Here is a 17,066-nt window from a genome sequence, read left to right on the forward strand (position 1 = left end):
ACTTCTGCAGAAAGAGGGAAGCCGCGTCAGCTGAGAACTGGTTTTCTCGCGTCGATGGCTACTTGTAACGCGCGCTGTTTTGTTTTATCACTCAAGCAAAGCATGACCTGCCACAGCAATGAATAAAACAAGGCCTGGAGGTGCTTGGTATCGATCCCAGTACCTCTCGCATGCTAAGCGAGCGCTCTACCATCTGAGCTAAACCCCCGAAGGAGAGCCCATAGTTATGCTCACAAGCTGATCGGTAACTACGTGACGAAACTTCTGCAGAAAGAGGGAAGCCGCGTCAGCTGAGAACTGGTTTTCTCGCGTCGATGGCTACTTGTAACGCGCGCTGTTTTGTTTAAAAAATCAAGCAAAGCATGACCAGCCACAGCAATGAATAAAAAAAGGTCTGGTGGTGCTGGGTATCAATCCCAGTACCTCTCGCATGCTAAGCGAGCGCTCTACTATCTGAGCTACAACCCCAATGGAGAGTTCATAGCTATGCTCACAAGCTGATCGGTAATTACGTTGCGAATATTTTAGAGAAAGAGCAAAGCCGCGTCAACTGAGAACTGATTTTGTCGCGTCACTGGCTGCTTGTATCGCGCGCTGTTTCGTTTTATCAATCAAGCAAAGCATGACCTCCCACAACAATGAATAAAAAAAGGTCTGGAGGTGCTGGGTATCGATCCCAGTACCTCTCGCATGCTAAGCGAGCGCTCTACCATCTGAGCTACACCCCCGATAGAGAGTCCATAGTTACGCTCACAAGCTGATCGGTAATTACGTTGCGAATTTTGTGGAGAAAGAGGGAGGCCGCGTTAACTGAGAACTGGATTTCTCGCGTCGACGGCTGCTTGTATCGCGCGCTGTTTTGTTTTATAACTCAAGCAAAGCATGACCTGCCAGAGCGATGAATAAAACAAGGCCTGGAGGTGCTGGGTATCAATCCCAGTACCTCTCGCATGCTAAGCGAGCGCTCTACCATGTGAGCTGCACTCCCGATAAAGAGTCCATAGTTATGCTCACAAGCTGATCGGTAACTACGTGACGAAACTTCTGCAGAAAGAGGGAAGCTGCGTCAGCTGAGAACTGGTTTTCTCGCGTCGACGGCTGCTTGTATCGCGCGCTGTTTTGTTTTATAACTACAAGCAAAGCATGACCTGCCACAGCAATGAATAAAAAAAAGGTCTGGAGGTGCTGGGTATCGATGCCAGTACCTCTCGCATGCGAAGCGAGCGCTCTTCTATCTGAGCTGCACTCCTGATGGAGAGTCCATAGTTATGCTCACAAGCTGATCGGTAACTACGTGACGAAACTTCTGCAGAAAGAGGGAAACCGCGTCAATTGAGAACTGGTTTTATCGCATCGACGGCTGCTTGTAACGCGCGCTGTTTTGTTTTATAACTCAAGCAAAGCATGACCTGCCACAGCAATGAATAAAAAAAGGTCTGTAGGTGCTGGGTATCAATCCCAGTACCTCTCGCATGCTAAGCGAGCGCTCTACCATCTGAGCTGCACTCCCGATGGAGAGTCCATTGTTATGCTCACAAGCTGATCAGTAACTACGTGACAAAACTTCTGCAGAAAGAGGTAAGCCGCGTCAACTGAGAACTGGTTTTCTCGCGTCAACGGCTGCCTGTATCGCGCACTGTTTTGATTTATAAATCAAGGAAAGCATGACCTGCCACAGCAATGAATAAAAAAAGGTCTAGAGGTGCTGGGTATCGATCCCAGTACCTCTCGCATGCTAAGCGAGCGCTCTACCTTCTAAGCTACACCTCCGAAGAGAGTCCATTGTTATGCTCACAAGCTGACTGGTAATTACGTTGCGAATATTTTAGAGAAACAGCGAAGCCGCGTCAACTGCGAACTGATTTTTTCGCGTCGACGGCGGCTTGTATTGCGCGCTGTTTTGTTTTATCAATCAAGCAAAGCATGGCCTGCCACAGCGATGAATAAAAAAAAGGTTTCGAGGTGCTGGGTATCGATCCCAGTACCTCTTGCATGCTAAGCGAGCACTCTACCATCTGAGCTACACCCCCGATAGAGAGTCCATAGTTAAGCTCACAAGCTGATCGGAAATTACGTTGCGAATTTTGTGGAGAAAGAGGGAGGCTGCGTCAACTGAGAACTGGTTTTCTCGCGTCGACGGCTGCTTGTATCGCGCGCTGTTTTTTTTTTGTAACTCAAGCAAAGCATGACCTGCCATAGCAATGAATAAAAATAGAGGTCTGGAGGTGCTAGGCATCGATCCCAGTACTTCTCGCATGCTAAGCGAGCACTCTACCATCTGAGCTACACCCCCGATAGAGAGTCCATAGTTAAGCTCACAAGCTGATCGGAAATTACGTTGCGAATTTTGTGGAGAAAGAGGGAGGCTGCGTCAACTGAGAACTGGTTTTCTCGCGTCGACGGCTGCTTGTATCGCGCGCTGTTTTGTTTTATAACTACAAGCAAAGCATGACCTGCCACAGCAATGAATAAAAAAAAAAGGTCTGTAGGTGCTGGGTATCGATCAGAGTACTTCTCGCATGCTAAGCGAGCGCTCTACAATCTGAGCTACACGTCCAATGGCGAGTCCATAGTTATGCTCACAAGCTGAGCGGTAATTACGTTGCGAATATTTTAGAGCAAGAGGGAAGCCGCGTCAATTGAGAACTGGTTTTATCGCATCGACGGCTGCTTGTAACGCACGCTGTTTTGTTTTTTAAATCAAGCAAAGCAAGACCTGCAACAGCAATGAATAAAAAAAAAGGTCTGTAGGTGCTGGGTATCGATCCCAGTACCTCTCGCATGCTAAGCGAGTGCTCTACCATCTGAGCTACACCCCCGATGGAGAGTCCATAGTTATGCTCGCAAGCTGATCGGTAATTACGTGACGAATATTTTGGAGAAAGAGGGAAGCCGCGTCAACTGAGAACTGGTTTTCTCGCGTCGACAGCTGCTTGTATCGCGCGCTGCTTTGTTTTATAACTCAAGCAAAGCATGACCTGCCACAGCGATGAATAAAACAAGGCCTGGAGGTGCTGGGTATCGATCCCAGTACCTCTCGCATGCTAAGCGAGCGTTCTACCTTCTGAGCTGCACTCCCGATGGAGAGTCCATAGTTATGCTCACAAGCAGATCGGTAACTACGTGACGAAACTTCTGCAGAAAGAGGGACGCCGCGTCAGCTGCGAACTGGTTTTCTCGCGTCGGCGGCTGCTTGTATCGCGCGCTGTTTTGTTTTATAACTACAAGCAAAGCATGACCTGCCACAGCAATGAATAAAAAAAAAGGTCTGTAGGTGCTGGGTATCGATCAGAGTACCTCTCGCGTGCTAAGCGAGCGCTCTACCATCTGAGCTACACTCCCGATGGAGAGTCCAATGTTATGCTCACAAGCTGATCGGTAACTACGTGACAAAACTTCTGCAGAAACAGGGAAGCCGCGTCAACTGAGAACTGGATTTCTCGCGTCGACGGCTGCTTGTATCGCGCGCTGTTTTGTTTTATAACTCAAGCAAAGCATGACCTGCCAGAGCGATGAATAAAACAAGGCCTGGAGGTGCTGGATATCAATCCCAGTACCTCTCGCATGCTAAGCGAGCGCTCTACCATCTGAGCAACACCCCCGATAGAGAGTCCATAGTTAGGCTCACAAGCTGATCGGTAATTACGTTGCGAATTTTGTGGAGAAAGAGAAAGGCCGCGTTAACTGAGAACTGGTTTTCTCGCGTCGACGGCTGCTTGTATCGCGCGCTGTTTTGTTTTATAACTCAAGCAAAGCATGACCTGCCACAGCGATGAATAAAACAAGGCCTGGAGGTGCTGGGTATCGATCCCAGTACCTCTCGCATGCTAAGCGAGCGTTCTACCTTCTGAGCTGCACTCCCGATGGAGAGTCCATAGTTATGCTCACAAGCAGATCGGTAACTACGTGACGAAACTTCTGCAGAAAGAGGCAAGCCGCGTCAGCTGAGAACTCGTTTTGTCGCGTCGACGGCTGCTTGTAACGCGCGCTGTTTTGTTTTATAACTCAAGAAAAGCATGACCTGCCACAGCAATGAATAAAAAAAGGTCTGTAGGTGCTGGGTATAGATCGCAGTACCTCTCGCATGCTAAGCGAGCGCTCTACAATCTGAGCTGCACTCCCGATGGAGAGTCCATTGTTATGCTCACAAGCTGATCGGTAACTACGTGACAAAACTTCTGCAGAAACAGGGAAGCCGCGTCAATTGAGAACTGGTTTTATCGCATCGACAGCTCCTTGTAACGCGCGCTGTTTTGTTTTTTTAATCAAGCAAAGCAAGTCCTGCCACAGCAATGAAATAAAAAAAAAGGTCTGGAGGTGCTGGGTATTGATCCCAGTACCTCTCGCATGCTAAGCGAGCGCTCTACCATCTGAGCTACACCCCCGTTGGAGAGTCCATAGTTATGATCGCAAGCTGATCGGTAATTACGTGACGAATATTTTGGAGAAAGAGGGAAGCCGCATCAACTGAGAACTGGTTTTCTTGCGTCGACAGCTGCATGTATCGCGCGCTGTTTTGTTTTACGAATCAAGCAAAGCATGACCTGCCACAGCAATGAATAAAAAAGGTCTGGAGGTCTGGGTATCGATCCCAGTACCTCTCGCATGCTAAGCGAGCGCTCTACCATCTGAGCTACACCCCCGATAGAGAGTCCATAGTAATGCTCACAAGCTGATCGGTAACTACGTTGCGAATATTTCAGAGAAGAACGAAGCCGCGTCAACTGAGAACTGATTTTTTCGCGTCGAAGGCAGCTTGTATCGCGCGCAGTTTTGTTTTATAAATCAAGCAAAGCATCACCTGCCACAGCAATGAATAAAAAAAGTTCTGGAGGTTCTGGGTATCGATCCCAGTACCTCTCGCATGCTAAGCGAGCGCTCTACCATCTGAGCTACACCCCCAATGGAGAGTCCATTGTTATGCTTCCAAGCTGATCGGTAACTACGTGACAAAACTTCTGCAGAAACAGGGAAGCCGCGTCAATTGAGAACTGGTTTTATCGCATCGACAGCTCCTTGTAACGCGCGCTGTTTTGTTTTTTTAATCAAGCAAAGCAAGTCCTGCCACAGCTATGAAATAAAAAAAAGGTCTGGAGGTGCTGGGTATTGATCCCAGTACCTCTCGCATGCTAAGCGAGCGCTCTACAATCTGAGCTACACCCCCGATGGAGAGTCCATTGTTATGCTCACAAGCTGATCGGTAACTACGTGACAAAACTTCTGCAGAAAGAGGGAAGCCGCGTCAACTTAGAACTGGTTTTCTCGCGTCGACGGCTGCCTGTATCACGCGCTGTTGTGTTTTATAAATCAAGCAAAGCATGACCTGCCACAGCAATGAATAAAAAAAGGTGTGGAGGTGCTTGGTATCGATCCCAGTACCTCTCGCATGCTAAGCGAGCGCTCTACTATCTGAGCTACACCCCCAATGGAGAGTTCATAGCTATGCTCACAAGCTGATCGGTAATTACGTTGCGAATATTTTAGAGAAAGAGCAAAGCCGCGTCAACTGAGAACTGATTTTGTCGCGTCACTGGCTGCTTGTATCGCGCGCTGTTTCGTTTAAAAAATCAAGCAAAGCATGACCTCCCACAACAATGAATAAAAAAAGGTCTGGAGGTGCTGGGTATCAATCCCAGTACCTCTCGTATGCTAAGCGAGCGCTCTACCATCTGAGCTACACCCCCAATGGAGAGTTCATAGCTATGCTCACAAGCTGATCGGTAATTACGTTGCGAATATTTTAGAGAAAGAGCAAAGCCGCGTCAACTGAGAACTGATTTTTTCGCGTCAATGGCTGCTTGTATCGCGCGCTGTTTCGTTTTATCAATCAAGCAAAGTATGACCTCCCACAGCAATGAATAAAAAAAGGTCTGGAGGTGCTGGGTATCAATCCCAGTACCTCTCGTATGCTAAGCGAGCGCTCTACCATCTGAGCTACACCCCCAATGGAGAGTTCATAGCTATGCTCACAAGCTGATCGGTAATTACGTTGCGAATATTTTAGAGAAAGAGCAAAGCCGCGTCAACTGAGAACTGATTTTGTCGCGTCACTGGCTGCTTGTATCGCGCGCTGTTTCGTTTTATCAATCAAGCAAAGTATGACCTCCCACAGCAATGAATAAAAAAAGGTCTGGAGGTGCTGGGTATCAATCCCAGTACCTCTCGCATGCTAAGCGAGCGCTCTACCATCTGAGCTACACCCCCAATGGAGAGTTCATAGCTATGCTCACAAGCTGATCGGTAATTACGTTGCGAATATTTTAGAGAAAGAGCAAAGCCGCGTCAACTGAGAACTGATTTTTTCGCGTCAATGGCTGCTTGTATCGCGCGCTGTTTCGTTTTATCAATCAAGCAAAGTATGACCTCCCACAGCAATGAATAAAAAAAGGTCTGGAGGTGCTGGGTATCAATCCCAGTACCTCTCGTATGCTAAGCGAGCGCTCTACCATCTGAGCTACACCCCCAATGGAGAGTTCATAGCTATGCTCACAAGCTGATCGGTAACTACGTGACGAAACTTCTGCAGAAAGAGGGAAGCCGCGTCAGCTGAGAACTGATTTTCTCGCGTCGGCGGCTGCTTCTATCGCGCGCTGTTTTGTTTTATCACTCAAGCAAAGCATGACCTGCCACAGCAATGAATAAAACAAGGCCTGGAGGTGCTTGGTATCGATCCCAGTACCTCTCGCATGCTAAGCGAGCGCTCTACCATCTGAGCTACACCCCCGAAGGAGAGCCCATAGTTATGCTCACAAGCTGATCGGTAACTACGTGACGAAACTTCTGCAGAAAGAGGGAAGCCGCGTCAGCTGAGAACTGGTTTTCTCGCGTCGATGGCTACTTGTAACGCGCGCTGTTTTGTTTAAAAAATCAAGCAAAGCATGACCAGCCACAGCAATGAATAAAAAAAGGTCTGGTGGTGCTGGGTATCAATCCCACTACCTCTCGCATGCTAAGCGAGCGCTCTACTATCTGAGCTACACCCCCAATGGAGAGTTCATAGCTATGCTCACAAGCTGATCGGTAATTACGTTGCGAATATTTTAGAGAAAGAGCAAAGCCGCGTCAACTGAGAACTGATTTTGTCGCGTCACTGGCTGCTTGTATCGCGCGCTGTTTCGTTTAAAAAATCAAGCAAAGCATGACCTCCCACAACAATGAATAAAAAAAGGTCTGGAGGTGCTGGGTATCGATCCCAGTACCTCTCGCATGCTAAGCGAGCGCTCTACCATCTGAGCTACACCCCCGATAGAGAGTCCATAGTTACGCTCACAAGCTGATCGGTAATTACGTTGCGAATTTTTCGGAGAAAGAGGGAGGCCGCGTTAACTGAGAACTGGATTTCTCGCGTCGACGGCTGCTTGTATCGCGCGCTGTTTTGTTTTATAACTCAAGCAAAGCATGACCTGCCAGAGCGATGAATAAAACAAGGCCTGGAGGTGCTGGGTATCAATCCCAGTACCTCTCGCATGCTAAGCGAGCGCTCTACCATCTGAGCTGCACTCCCGATAGAGAGTCCATAGTTATGCTCACAAGCTGATCGGTAACTACGTGACGAAACTTCTGCAGAAAGAGGGAAGCCGCGTCAGCTGAGATTTGGTTTTCTCGCGTCGACGGCTGCTTGGATCGCGCGCTGTTTTGTTTTATAACTACAAGCAAAGCATGACCTGCCACAGCAATGAATAAAAAAAAGGTCTGGAGGTGCTGGGTATCGATGCCAGTACCTCTCGCATGCGAAGCGAGCGCTCTTCTATCTGAGCTGCACTCCTGATGGAGAGTCCATAGTTATGCTCACAAGCTGATCGGTAACTACGTGACGAAACTTCTGCAGAAAGAGGGAAACCGCGTCAATTGAGAACTGGTTTTATCGCATCGACGGCTGCTTGTAACGCGCGCTGTTTTGTTTTATAACTCAAGCAAAGCATGACCTGCCACAGCAATGAATAAAAAAAGGTCTGTAGGTGCTGGGTATCAATCCCAGTACCTCTCGCATGCTAAGCGAGCGCTCTACCATCTGAGCTGCACTCCCGATGGAGAGTCCATTTTTATGCTCACAAGCTGATCGGTAACTACGTGACAAAACTTCTGCAGAAAGAGGTAAGCCGCGTCAACTGAGAACTGGTTTTCTCGCGTCAACGGCTGCCTGTATCGCGCCCTGTTTTGATTTATAAATCAAGCAAAGCATGACCTGCCACAGCAATGAATAAAAAAAGGTCTAGAGGTGCTGGGTATCGATCCCAGTACCTCTCGCATGCTAAGCGAGCGCTCTACCATCTAAGCTACACCTCCGAGGAGAGTCCATAGTTAAGCTCATAAGCTGATCGGAAATTACGTGTCGAATTTTGTGGAGAAAGAGGGAGGCTGCGTCAACTGTGAACTGGTTTTCTCGCGTCGACGGCTGCTTGTATCGCGCGCTGTTTTTTTTTGTAACTCAAGCAAAGCATGACCTGCCATAGCAATGAATAAAAATAGAGGTCTGGAGTTGCTAGGCATCGATCCCAGTACTTCTCGCATGCTAAGCGAGCGCTCTACAATCTGAGCTACACGTCCAATGGCGAGTCCATAGTTATGCTCACAAGCTGAGCGGTAATTACGTTGCGAATATTTTAGAGCAAGAGGGAAGCCGCGTCAACTGAGAACTGGTTTTCTCGCGTCGACGTCTGCTTGTAACGTGCGCTGTTTTGTTTTATAACTCAAGCAAAGCATGACCTGCCACAGCAATGAATAAAAAAAAAGGTCTGTAGGTGCTGGGTATCGATCAGAGTAACTCTCGCGTGCTAAGCGAACGCTCTACCATCTGAGCTACACTCCCGATGGAGAGTCCAATGTTATGCTCACAAGCTGATCGGTAACTACGTGACAAAACGTCTGCAGAAACAGGGAAGCCGCGTCAATTGAGAACTGGTTTTATCGCATCGACGGCTGCTTGTAACGCACGCTGTTTTGTTTTTTAAATCAAGCAAAGCAAGACCTGCCACAGCAATGAAATAGAATAAAGGTCTGGAGGTGCTGGGTATCGATCCCAGTACCTCTCGCATGCTAAGCGAGTGCTCTACCATCTGAGCTACACCCCCGATGGAGAGTCCATAGTTATGCTCGCAAGCTGATCGGTAATTACGTGACGAATATTTTGGAGAAAGCGGGAAGCCGCGTCAACTGAGAACTGGTTTTCTCGCGTCGACAGCTGCTTGTATCGCGCGCTGTTTTGTTTTACGAATCAAGCAAAGCATGACCTGCCACAGCAATGAATAAAAAAAGGTCTGGAGGTGCTGGGTATCGATCCCAGTACCTCTCGCATGCTACGCGAGCGCTCTACCATCTGAGCTACACCCCCGATGAAGAGTCCATAGTTATGCTCACAAGCTGATCCGTAATTACGTTGCGAATATTTCAGAGACGAACGAAGCCGCGTCAACTGAGAACTGATTTTTTCGCGTCGACGGCTGCTTGTATCGCGCGCTGTTTTGTTTTATAAATCAAGCAGAGCATGACCTGCCACAGCAATGAATAAAAAAAGTTCTGGAGGTGCTTGGTATCGATCCCAGAACCTCTCGCATGCTAAGCGAGCGCTCTACCATCTGAGCAACACCCCTGATGGAGAGTCCATAGTTATGCTCACAAGCTGATCGGTAACTACGTGACAAAACTGCAGAAAGAGGGAAGCCGCGTCAACGGAAAACTGGTTTTCTCGCGTAGACGGCTGCCTGTATCGCGCGCTGTTTTGTTTTATAAATCAAGCAAAGCATGACCTGTCACAGCAATGAATAAAAAGGTCGGGAGGTGCTGGGTATCGACCCCAGTACCTCTCGCATGCTAAGCGAGAGCTCTACCATCTGAGCTGCACCCCCGATAGAGAGTCCAGAGTTATGCTCACAAGCTGATCGGTAATAACGTTGCGAATATTTTAGAGAAAGAGCGAAGCCGCGTCAACTGAGAACTGATTTTTTCGCGTCGACGGCTGCTTGTATCGCGCGCTGTTTTGTTTTATCAATCAAGCAAAGCATGACCTGCCACAGCAATGAATAAAAAAAGGTCTGGAAGTGCTGGGAATCGATCCCAGTACCTCTCGCATGCTAAGCGAGCGCTCTACCATCGGAGCTACACCCCCGATGGAGAGTCCATAGTTGTGCTCACAAGCTGATCGGTAATAACTTTGCGAATATTTTAGAGAAAGAGCGAAGCCGCGTCAACTGAGAACTGGTTTTATCGCGTCGATGGCTACTTGTAACGCACGCTGTTTTGTTTAAAAAATCAAGCAAAGCATGACCAGCCACAGCAATTAATGAAAAAAGGTCTGGTGGTGCTGGGTATCAATCCCAGTACCTCTCGCATGCTAAGCGAGCGCTCTACTATCTGAGCTACACCCCCAATGGAGAGTTCATAGCTATGCTCACAAGCTGATCGGTAATTACGTTGCGAATATTTTAGAGAAAGAGCAAAGCCGCGTCAACTGAGAACTGATTTTGTCGCGTCACTGGCTGCTTGTATCGCGCGCTGTTTCGTTTTATCAATCAAGCAAAGCATGACCTCCCACAACAATGAATAAAAAAAGGTCTGGAGGTGCTGGGTATCGATCCCAGTACCTCTCGCATGCTAAGCGAGCGCTCTACCATCTGAGCTACACCCCCGATAGAGAGTCCATAGTTACGCTCACAAGCTGATCGGTAATTACGTTGCGAATTTTGTGGAGAAAGAGGGAGGCCGCGTTAACTGAGAACTGGATTTCTCGCGTCGACGGCTGCTTGTATCGCGCGCTGTTTTGTTTTATAACTCAAGCAAAGTATGACCTGCCAGAGCGATGAATAAAACAAGGCCTGGAGGTGCTGGGTATCAATCCCAGTACCTCTCGCATGCTAAGCGAGCGCTCTACCATCTGAGCTGCACTCCCGATAGAGAGTCCATAGTTATGCTCTCAAGCTGATCGGTAACTACGTGACGAAACTTCTGCAGAAAGAGGGAAGCCGCGTCAGCTGAGAACTGGTTTTCTCGCGTCGACGGCTGCTTGTATCGCGCGCTGTTTTGTTTTATAACTACAAGCAAAGCATGACCTGCCACAGCAATGAATAAAAAAAAGGTCTGGAGGTGCTGGGTATCGATGCCAGTACCTCTCGCATGCGAAGCGAGCGCTCTTCTATCTGAGCTGCACTCCTGATGGAGAGTCCATAGTTATGCTCACAAGCTGATCGGTAACTACGTGACGAAACTTCTGCAGAAAGAGGGAAACCGCGTCAATTGAGAACTGGTTTTATCGCATCGACGGCTGCTTGTAACGCGCGCTGTTTTGTTTTATAACTCAAGCAAAGCATGACCTGCCACAGCAATGAATAAAAAAAGATCTGTAGGTGCTGGGTATCAATCCCAGTACCTCTCGCATGCTAAGCGAGCGCTCTACCATCTGAGCTGCACTCCCGATGGAGAGTCCATTGTTATGCTCACAAGCTGATCGGTAACTACGTGACAAAACTTCTGCAGAAAGAGGTAAGCCGCGTCAACTGAGAACTGGTTTTCTCGCGTCGACAGCTGCTTGTATCGCGCGCTGTTTTGTTTTATCAATCAAGCAAAGCATGGCCTGCCACAGCGATGAATAAAAAAAAGGTTTCGAGGTGCTGGGTATCGATCCCAGTACCTCTTGCATGCTAAGCGAGCACTCTACCATCTGAGCTACACCCCCGATAGAGAGTCCATAGTTAAGCTCACAAGCTGATCGGAAATTACGTTGCGAATTTTGTGGAGAAAGAGGGAGGCTGCGTCAACTGAGAACTGGTTTTCTCGCGTCGACGGCTGCTTGTATCGCGCGCTGTTTTTTTTTTGTAACTCAAGCAAAGCATGACCTGCCATAGCAATGAATAAAAATAGAGGTCTGGAGGTGCTAGGCATCGATCCCAGTACTTCTCGCATGCTGAGCGAGCGCTCTACAATCTGAGCTACACGTCCAATGGCGAGTCCATAGTTATGCTCACAAGCTGAGCGGTAATTACGTTGCGAATATTTTAGAGCAAGAGGGAAGCCGCGTCAACTGAGAACTGGTTTTCTCGCGTCGACGGCTGCTTGTAACGTGCGCTGTTTTGTTTTATAACTCAAGCAAAGCATGACCTGCCACAGCAATGAATAAAAAAAAGGTCTGTAAGTGCTGGGTATCGATCAGAGTACCTCTCGCGTGCTAAGCGAGCGCTCTACCATCTGAGCTACACTCCCGATGGAGAGTCCAATGTTATGCTCACAAGCTGATCGGACATTACGTGACGAATATTTTGGAGAAAGAGGGAAGCCGCGTCAACTGAGAACTGGTTTTCTCGCGTCGACAGCTGCTTGTATCGCGCGCTGTTTTGTTTTACGAATCAAGCAAAGCATCACCTGCCACAGCAATGAATAAAAAAAGTCTGGAGGTGCTGGGTATCGATCCCAGTACCTCTCGCAAGCTACGCGAGCGCTCTACCATCTGAGCTACACCCCCGATGAAGAGTCCATAGTTATGCTCACAAGCTGATCCGTAATTACGTTGCGAATATTTCAGAGGCGAACGAAGCCGCGTCAACTGAGAACTGATTTTTTCGCGTCGACGGCTGCTTGTATCGCGCGCTGTTTTGTTTTATAAATCAAGCAGAGCATGACCTGCCACAGCAATGAATAAAAAAAGTTCTGGAGGTGCTTGGTATCGATCCCAGAACCTCTCGCATGCTAAGCGAGCGCTCTACCATCTGAGCTACACCCCTGATGGAGAGTCCATAGTTATGCTCACAAGCTGATCGGTAACTACGTGACAAAACTGCAGAAAGAGGGAAGCCGCGTCAACGGAAAACTGGTTTTCTCGCGTCGACGGCTGCCTGTATCGCGGGCTGTTTTGTTTTATAAATCAAGCAAAGCATGACCTGCCACAGCAATGAATAAAAAAAGGTCGGGAGGTGCTGGGTATCGACCCCAGTACCTCTCGCATGCTAAGCGAGAGCTCTACCATCTGAGCTGCACCCCCGATAGAGAGTCCATAGTTATGCTCACAAGCTGATCGGTAATAACGTTGCGAATATTTTAGAGAAAGAGCGAAGCCGCGTCAACTGAGAACTGATTTTTTCGCGTCGACGGCTGCTTGTATCGCGCGCTGTTTTGTTTTATCAATCAAGCAAAGCATGACCTGCCACAGCAATGAATAAAAAAAGGTCTGGAAGTGCTGGGAATCGATCCCAGTACCTCTCGCATGCTAAGCGAGCGCTCTACCATCGGAGCTACACCCCCGATGGAGAGTCCATAGTTATGCTCACAAGCTGATCGGTAATAACGTTGCGAATATTTTAGAGAAACAGCGAAGCTGCGTCAACTGCGAACTGATTTTTTCGCGTCGACGGCGGCTTGTATTGCGCGCTGTTTTGTTTTATCAATCAAGCAAAGCATGGCCTGCCACAGCGATGAATAAAAAAAAGGTTTCGAGGTGCTGGGTATCGATCCCAATACCTCTTGCATGCTAAGCGAGCACTCTACCATCTGAGCTACACCCCCGATAGAGAGTCCATAGTTAAGCTCACAAGCTGATCTGAAATTACGTTGCGAATTTTGTGGAGAAAGAGGGAGGCTGCGTCAACTGAGAACTGGTTTTCTCGCGTCGACGGCTGCTTGTATCGCGCGCTGTTTTTTTTTTGTAACTCAAGCAAAGCATGACCTGCCATAGCAATGAATAAAAATAGAGGTCTGGAGGTGCTAGGCATCGATCCCAGTACTTCTCGCATGCTAAGCGAGCGCTCTACAATCTGAGCTACACGTCCAATGGCGAGACCATAGTTATGCTCACAAGCTGAGCGGTAATTACGTTGCGAATATTTTAGAGCAAGAGGGAAGCCGCGTCAACTGAGAACTGGTTTTCTCGCGTCGACAGCTGCTTGTAACGTGCGCTGTTTTGTTTTATAACTCAAGCAAAGCATGACCTGCCACAGCAATGAATAAAAAAAAGGTCTGTAGGTGCTGGGTATCGATCAGAGTACCTCTCGCGTGCTAAGCGAGCGCTCTACCATCTGAGCTACACTCCCGATGGAGAGTCCAATGTTATGCTCACAAGCTGATCGGTAACTACGTGACAAAACTTCTGCAGAAACAGGGAAGCCGCGTCAATTGAGAACTGGTTTTATCGCATCGACAGCTGCTTGTAACGTGCGCTGTTTTGTTTTATAACTCAAGCAAAGCATGACCTGCCACAGCAATGAATAAAAAAAAGGTCTGTAGGTGCTGGGTATCGATCAGAGTACCTCTCGCATGCTACGCGAGCGCTCTACCATCTGAGCTACACCCCTGATGGAAAATCCATAGTTATGCTCACAAGCTGATCGGTAACTACGTGACAAAGCTGCAGAAAGAGGGAAGCCGCGTCAACGGAAAACTGGTTTTCTCGCGTCGACGGCTGCCTGTATCGCGCGCTGTTTTGTTTTATAAATCAAGCAAAGAATGACTTGCCACAGCAATGAATAAAAAAAGGTCTGGAGGTGCTGGGAATCGATCCCAGTACCTCTCGCATGCTAAGCGAGAGCTCTACCATCTGAGCTGCACCCCCGATAGAGAGTCCATAGTTATGCTCACAAGCTGATCGGTAATAACGTTGCGAATATTTTAGAGAAAGAGCGAAGTCGCGTCAACTGAGAACTGGTTTTATCGCGTCGACGGCTGCTTGTATCGCACGCTGTTTTGTTTTATAAATCAAGCAAAGCATGACCTGCCACAGCAATGAATAAAAAAAGGTCTGGAGGTGCTGAGAATCGATCCCAGTACCTCTCGCATGCTAAGCGAGCGCTCTACCATCTGAGCTACACCCCCGATGGAGAGTCCATAGCTGGCTCACAAGCTGATCGGTAATAACGTTGCGAATATTTTAGAGAAAGAGCGAAGCCGCGTCAACTGAGAACTGGTTTTATCGCGTCGACGGCTGCTTGTATCGCGCGCTGTTTTGTTTTATAAATCAAGCAAAGCATGACCTGCCACAGCAATGAATAAAAAAAGGTCTGGAGGTGCTGAGAATCGATCCCAGTACCTCTCGCATGCTAAGCGAGAGCTCTACCATCTGAGCTGCACCCCCGATAGAGAGTCCATAGTTATGCTCACAAGCTGATCGGTAATAACGTTGCGAATATTTTAGAGAAAGAGCGAAGCCGCGTCAACTGAGAACTGGTTTTATCGCGTCGACGGCTGCTTGTATCGCGCGCTGTTTTGTTTTATAAATCAAGCAAAGCATGACCTGCCACAGCAATGAATAAAAAAAGGTCTGGAGGTCTGGAATCGATCCCATTACCTCTCGCATGCTAAGCGAGAGCTCTACCATCTGAGCTGCACCCCCGATAGAGAGTCCATAGTTATGCTCACAAGCTGATCGGTAATAACGTTGCGAATATTTTAGAGAAAGAGCGAACTCGCGTCAACTGAGAACTGGTTTTATCGCGTCGACGGCTGCTTGTATCGCGCGCTGTTTTGTTTTATAAATCAAGCAAAGCATGACCTGCCACAGCAATGAATAAAAAAAGGTCTGGAGGTGCTGGGAATCGATCCCACTACCTCTCGCATGCTAAGCGAGAGCTCTACCATGTGAGCTGCACCCCCAATAGAGAGTCCATATCTCGGCTCACAAGCTGATCGGTAATAACGTTGCGAATATTTTAGAGAAAGAGCGAAGCCGCGTCTTCTGAGAACTGATTTTTTCGCGTCGATGGCTGCTTGTATCGCGCGCTGTTTTGTTTTATCAATCAAGCAAAGCATGACCTGCCACAGCAATGAATAAAAAAGGTTTGGAGGTGCTGGGTATCGATCTCAGTACCTCTTGCATGCTAAGCGAGCGCTCTACCATCTGAGCTACACCCCCGATAGAGAGTCCATAGCTGGCTCACAAGCTGATCGGTAATTACGTTGCGAATTTTGTGGAGAAAGAGGGAGGCCGCGTCAACATAGAACTGGTTTTCTCGCGTCGACGGCTGCTTGTATCGCGTGCTGTTTTTTTTATAACTCAAGCAAAGCATGACCTGCCATAGCAATGAATAAAAATAGAGGTCTGGAGGTGCTGGGCATCAATAGCAGTACTTGTCGCATGCTAAGCTAGCGCTCTACAATCTGAGCTACACCCCCTATGGAGAGTCCATAGTTATGCTCACAAGCTGATCGGTAATTACGTGACGAATTTTGTGGAGAATGAGGGAGGCCGCGTCAACTTAGAACTGGCTTTCTCGCGTCGACGGCTGCTTGTATCGCGCGCTGTTTTGTTTTATAAATCAAGCAAAACATGACCTACCATAGCAATGAATAAAAATGAGGCTCTGGAGGTGCTGGGTATCGATCCTAGTACCTCTCGCATGCAAAGTGAGCGCTCTGCCATCTGAGCAACACGTCCGATGGCGAGTCAATAGTTATTCTCGCAAGCTGATCGGTATTTACGTGACGAATATTTTGGAGAAAGAGGGAAGCCGTGTCAATTGAGAACTGGTTTTCTCGCGTCGACGGCTGCTTGTATCGCGCGCTGTTTTGTTTTATAAATCAAGCAAAGCATGACCTGCCACAGCAATGAATAAAAATGAAGGTCTGGAGGTGCTGGGTATCGATCCCAGTACCTCTCGCATGCTAAGCGCGTGCTCTACCATCTGAGCTACACCCCCGATAAAGAGTCCATAGTTATGCTCACAAGCTGATCGGTAATAACGTTGCGAATATTTTAGAGAAAGAGCGAAGCCGCGTCAACTGAGAACTGGTTTATCGCGTCGACGGCTGCTCGTATCGCGCTCTGTTTTGATCTATAAATCCAACAAAGCATGACCTGCCACAGCAATGAATAAAAATAAAGGTCTGGTGGTGCTGGGTATCGATTCCAGTACCTCTCGCATGCTAAGCGAGCGCTCTACCATCTGAGCTTCACCCCCGATGGAGAGTCCATAGTTATCCTCACAAGGTGATCGGTAATTACGTGACGAAACTTCTGCAGAAAGAGGGAAGCCGCGTCAGCTGAGAACTGGTTTTCTCGCGTCGACGGCTGCTTGTATCGCGCGCTGTTTTGTTTTATAAATCAAGCAAAGCATGACCTGCCACAGCAATGAATAAAAAAAGGTGTGGAGGTG

At 48.1% G+C, this 17,066-nt stretch overlaps 18 non-coding genes across 18 annotated transcripts; all 18 read right to left on the reverse strand.

Annotated features, from left to right (window-relative positions):
• Positions 1–655: 655 nt before the first annotated feature.
• Positions 656–728, reverse strand: TRNAA-AGC (transfer RNA alanine (anticodon AGC)). The gene has a single exon. It is a non-coding gene; the product is annotated as a tRNA-Ala (tRNA).
• A 969-nt stretch (positions 729–1,697) lies between these two features.
• On the reverse strand, positions 1,698–1,770 carry TRNAA-AGC (transfer RNA alanine (anticodon AGC)). The gene has a single exon. It is a non-coding gene; the product is annotated as a tRNA-Ala (tRNA).
• A 976-nt stretch (positions 1,771–2,746) lies between these two features.
• TRNAA-AGC (transfer RNA alanine (anticodon AGC)) lies at positions 2,747–2,819 on the reverse strand. The gene has a single exon. It is a non-coding gene; the product is annotated as a tRNA-Ala (tRNA).
• A 1,493-nt stretch (positions 2,820–4,312) lies between these two features.
• On the reverse strand, positions 4,313–4,385 carry TRNAA-AGC (transfer RNA alanine (anticodon AGC)). The gene has a single exon. It is a non-coding gene; the product is annotated as a tRNA-Ala (tRNA).
• Positions 4,386–4,829: 444 nt separating this feature from the next.
• TRNAA-AGC (transfer RNA alanine (anticodon AGC)) lies at positions 4,830–4,902 on the reverse strand. The gene has a single exon. It is a non-coding gene; the product is annotated as a tRNA-Ala (tRNA).
• Positions 4,903–5,091: 189 nt separating this feature from the next.
• Positions 5,092–5,164, reverse strand: TRNAA-AGC (transfer RNA alanine (anticodon AGC)). Its single transcript has one exon. It is a non-coding gene; the product is annotated as a tRNA-Ala (tRNA).
• A 967-nt stretch (positions 5,165–6,131) lies between these two features.
• TRNAA-AGC (transfer RNA alanine (anticodon AGC)) lies at positions 6,132–6,204 on the reverse strand. Its single transcript has one exon. It is a non-coding gene; the product is annotated as a tRNA-Ala (tRNA).
• Positions 6,205–6,651: 447 nt separating this feature from the next.
• On the reverse strand, positions 6,652–6,724 carry TRNAA-AGC (transfer RNA alanine (anticodon AGC)). Its single transcript has one exon. It is a non-coding gene; the product is annotated as a tRNA-Ala (tRNA).
• A 447-nt stretch (positions 6,725–7,171) lies between these two features.
• On the reverse strand, positions 7,172–7,244 carry TRNAA-AGC (transfer RNA alanine (anticodon AGC)). Its single transcript has one exon. It is a non-coding gene; the product is annotated as a tRNA-Ala (tRNA).
• A 969-nt stretch (positions 7,245–8,213) lies between these two features.
• TRNAA-AGC (transfer RNA alanine (anticodon AGC)) lies at positions 8,214–8,286 on the reverse strand. Its single transcript has one exon. It is a non-coding gene; the product is annotated as a tRNA-Ala (tRNA).
• A 712-nt stretch (positions 8,287–8,998) lies between these two features.
• Positions 8,999–9,071, reverse strand: TRNAA-AGC (transfer RNA alanine (anticodon AGC)). The gene has a single exon. It is a non-coding gene; the product is annotated as a tRNA-Ala (tRNA).
• A 187-nt stretch (positions 9,072–9,258) lies between these two features.
• TRNAA-AGC (transfer RNA alanine (anticodon AGC)) lies at positions 9,259–9,331 on the reverse strand. The gene has a single exon. It is a non-coding gene; the product is annotated as a tRNA-Ala (tRNA).
• Positions 9,332–10,032: 701 nt separating this feature from the next.
• TRNAA-AGC (transfer RNA alanine (anticodon AGC)) lies at positions 10,033–10,105 on the reverse strand. The gene has a single exon. It is a non-coding gene; the product is annotated as a tRNA-Ala (tRNA).
• A 447-nt stretch (positions 10,106–10,552) lies between these two features.
• TRNAA-AGC (transfer RNA alanine (anticodon AGC)) lies at positions 10,553–10,625 on the reverse strand. The gene has a single exon. It is a non-coding gene; the product is annotated as a tRNA-Ala (tRNA).
• Positions 10,626–13,154: 2,529 nt separating this feature from the next.
• On the reverse strand, positions 13,155–13,227 carry TRNAA-AGC (transfer RNA alanine (anticodon AGC)). The gene has a single exon. It is a non-coding gene; the product is annotated as a tRNA-Ala (tRNA).
• Positions 13,228–14,457: 1,230 nt separating this feature from the next.
• Positions 14,458–14,530, reverse strand: TRNAA-AGC (transfer RNA alanine (anticodon AGC)). The gene has a single exon. It is a non-coding gene; the product is annotated as a tRNA-Ala (tRNA).
• Positions 14,531–14,717: 187 nt separating this feature from the next.
• Positions 14,718–14,790, reverse strand: TRNAA-AGC (transfer RNA alanine (anticodon AGC)). The gene has a single exon. It is a non-coding gene; the product is annotated as a tRNA-Ala (tRNA).
• A 1,747-nt stretch (positions 14,791–16,537) lies between these two features.
• Positions 16,538–16,610, reverse strand: TRNAA-AGC (transfer RNA alanine (anticodon AGC)). The gene has a single exon. It is a non-coding gene; the product is annotated as a tRNA-Ala (tRNA).
• Positions 16,611–17,066: the final 456 nt, after the last annotated feature.

The sequence above is a fragment of the Rhipicephalus microplus genome, chromosome X (genome assembly GCF_043290135.1).
Source record: "Rhipicephalus microplus isolate Deutch F79 chromosome X, USDA_Rmic, whole genome shotgun sequence".
Lineage (NCBI taxonomy): Eukaryota > Metazoa > Arthropoda > Arachnida > Ixodida > Ixodidae > Rhipicephalus > Rhipicephalus microplus.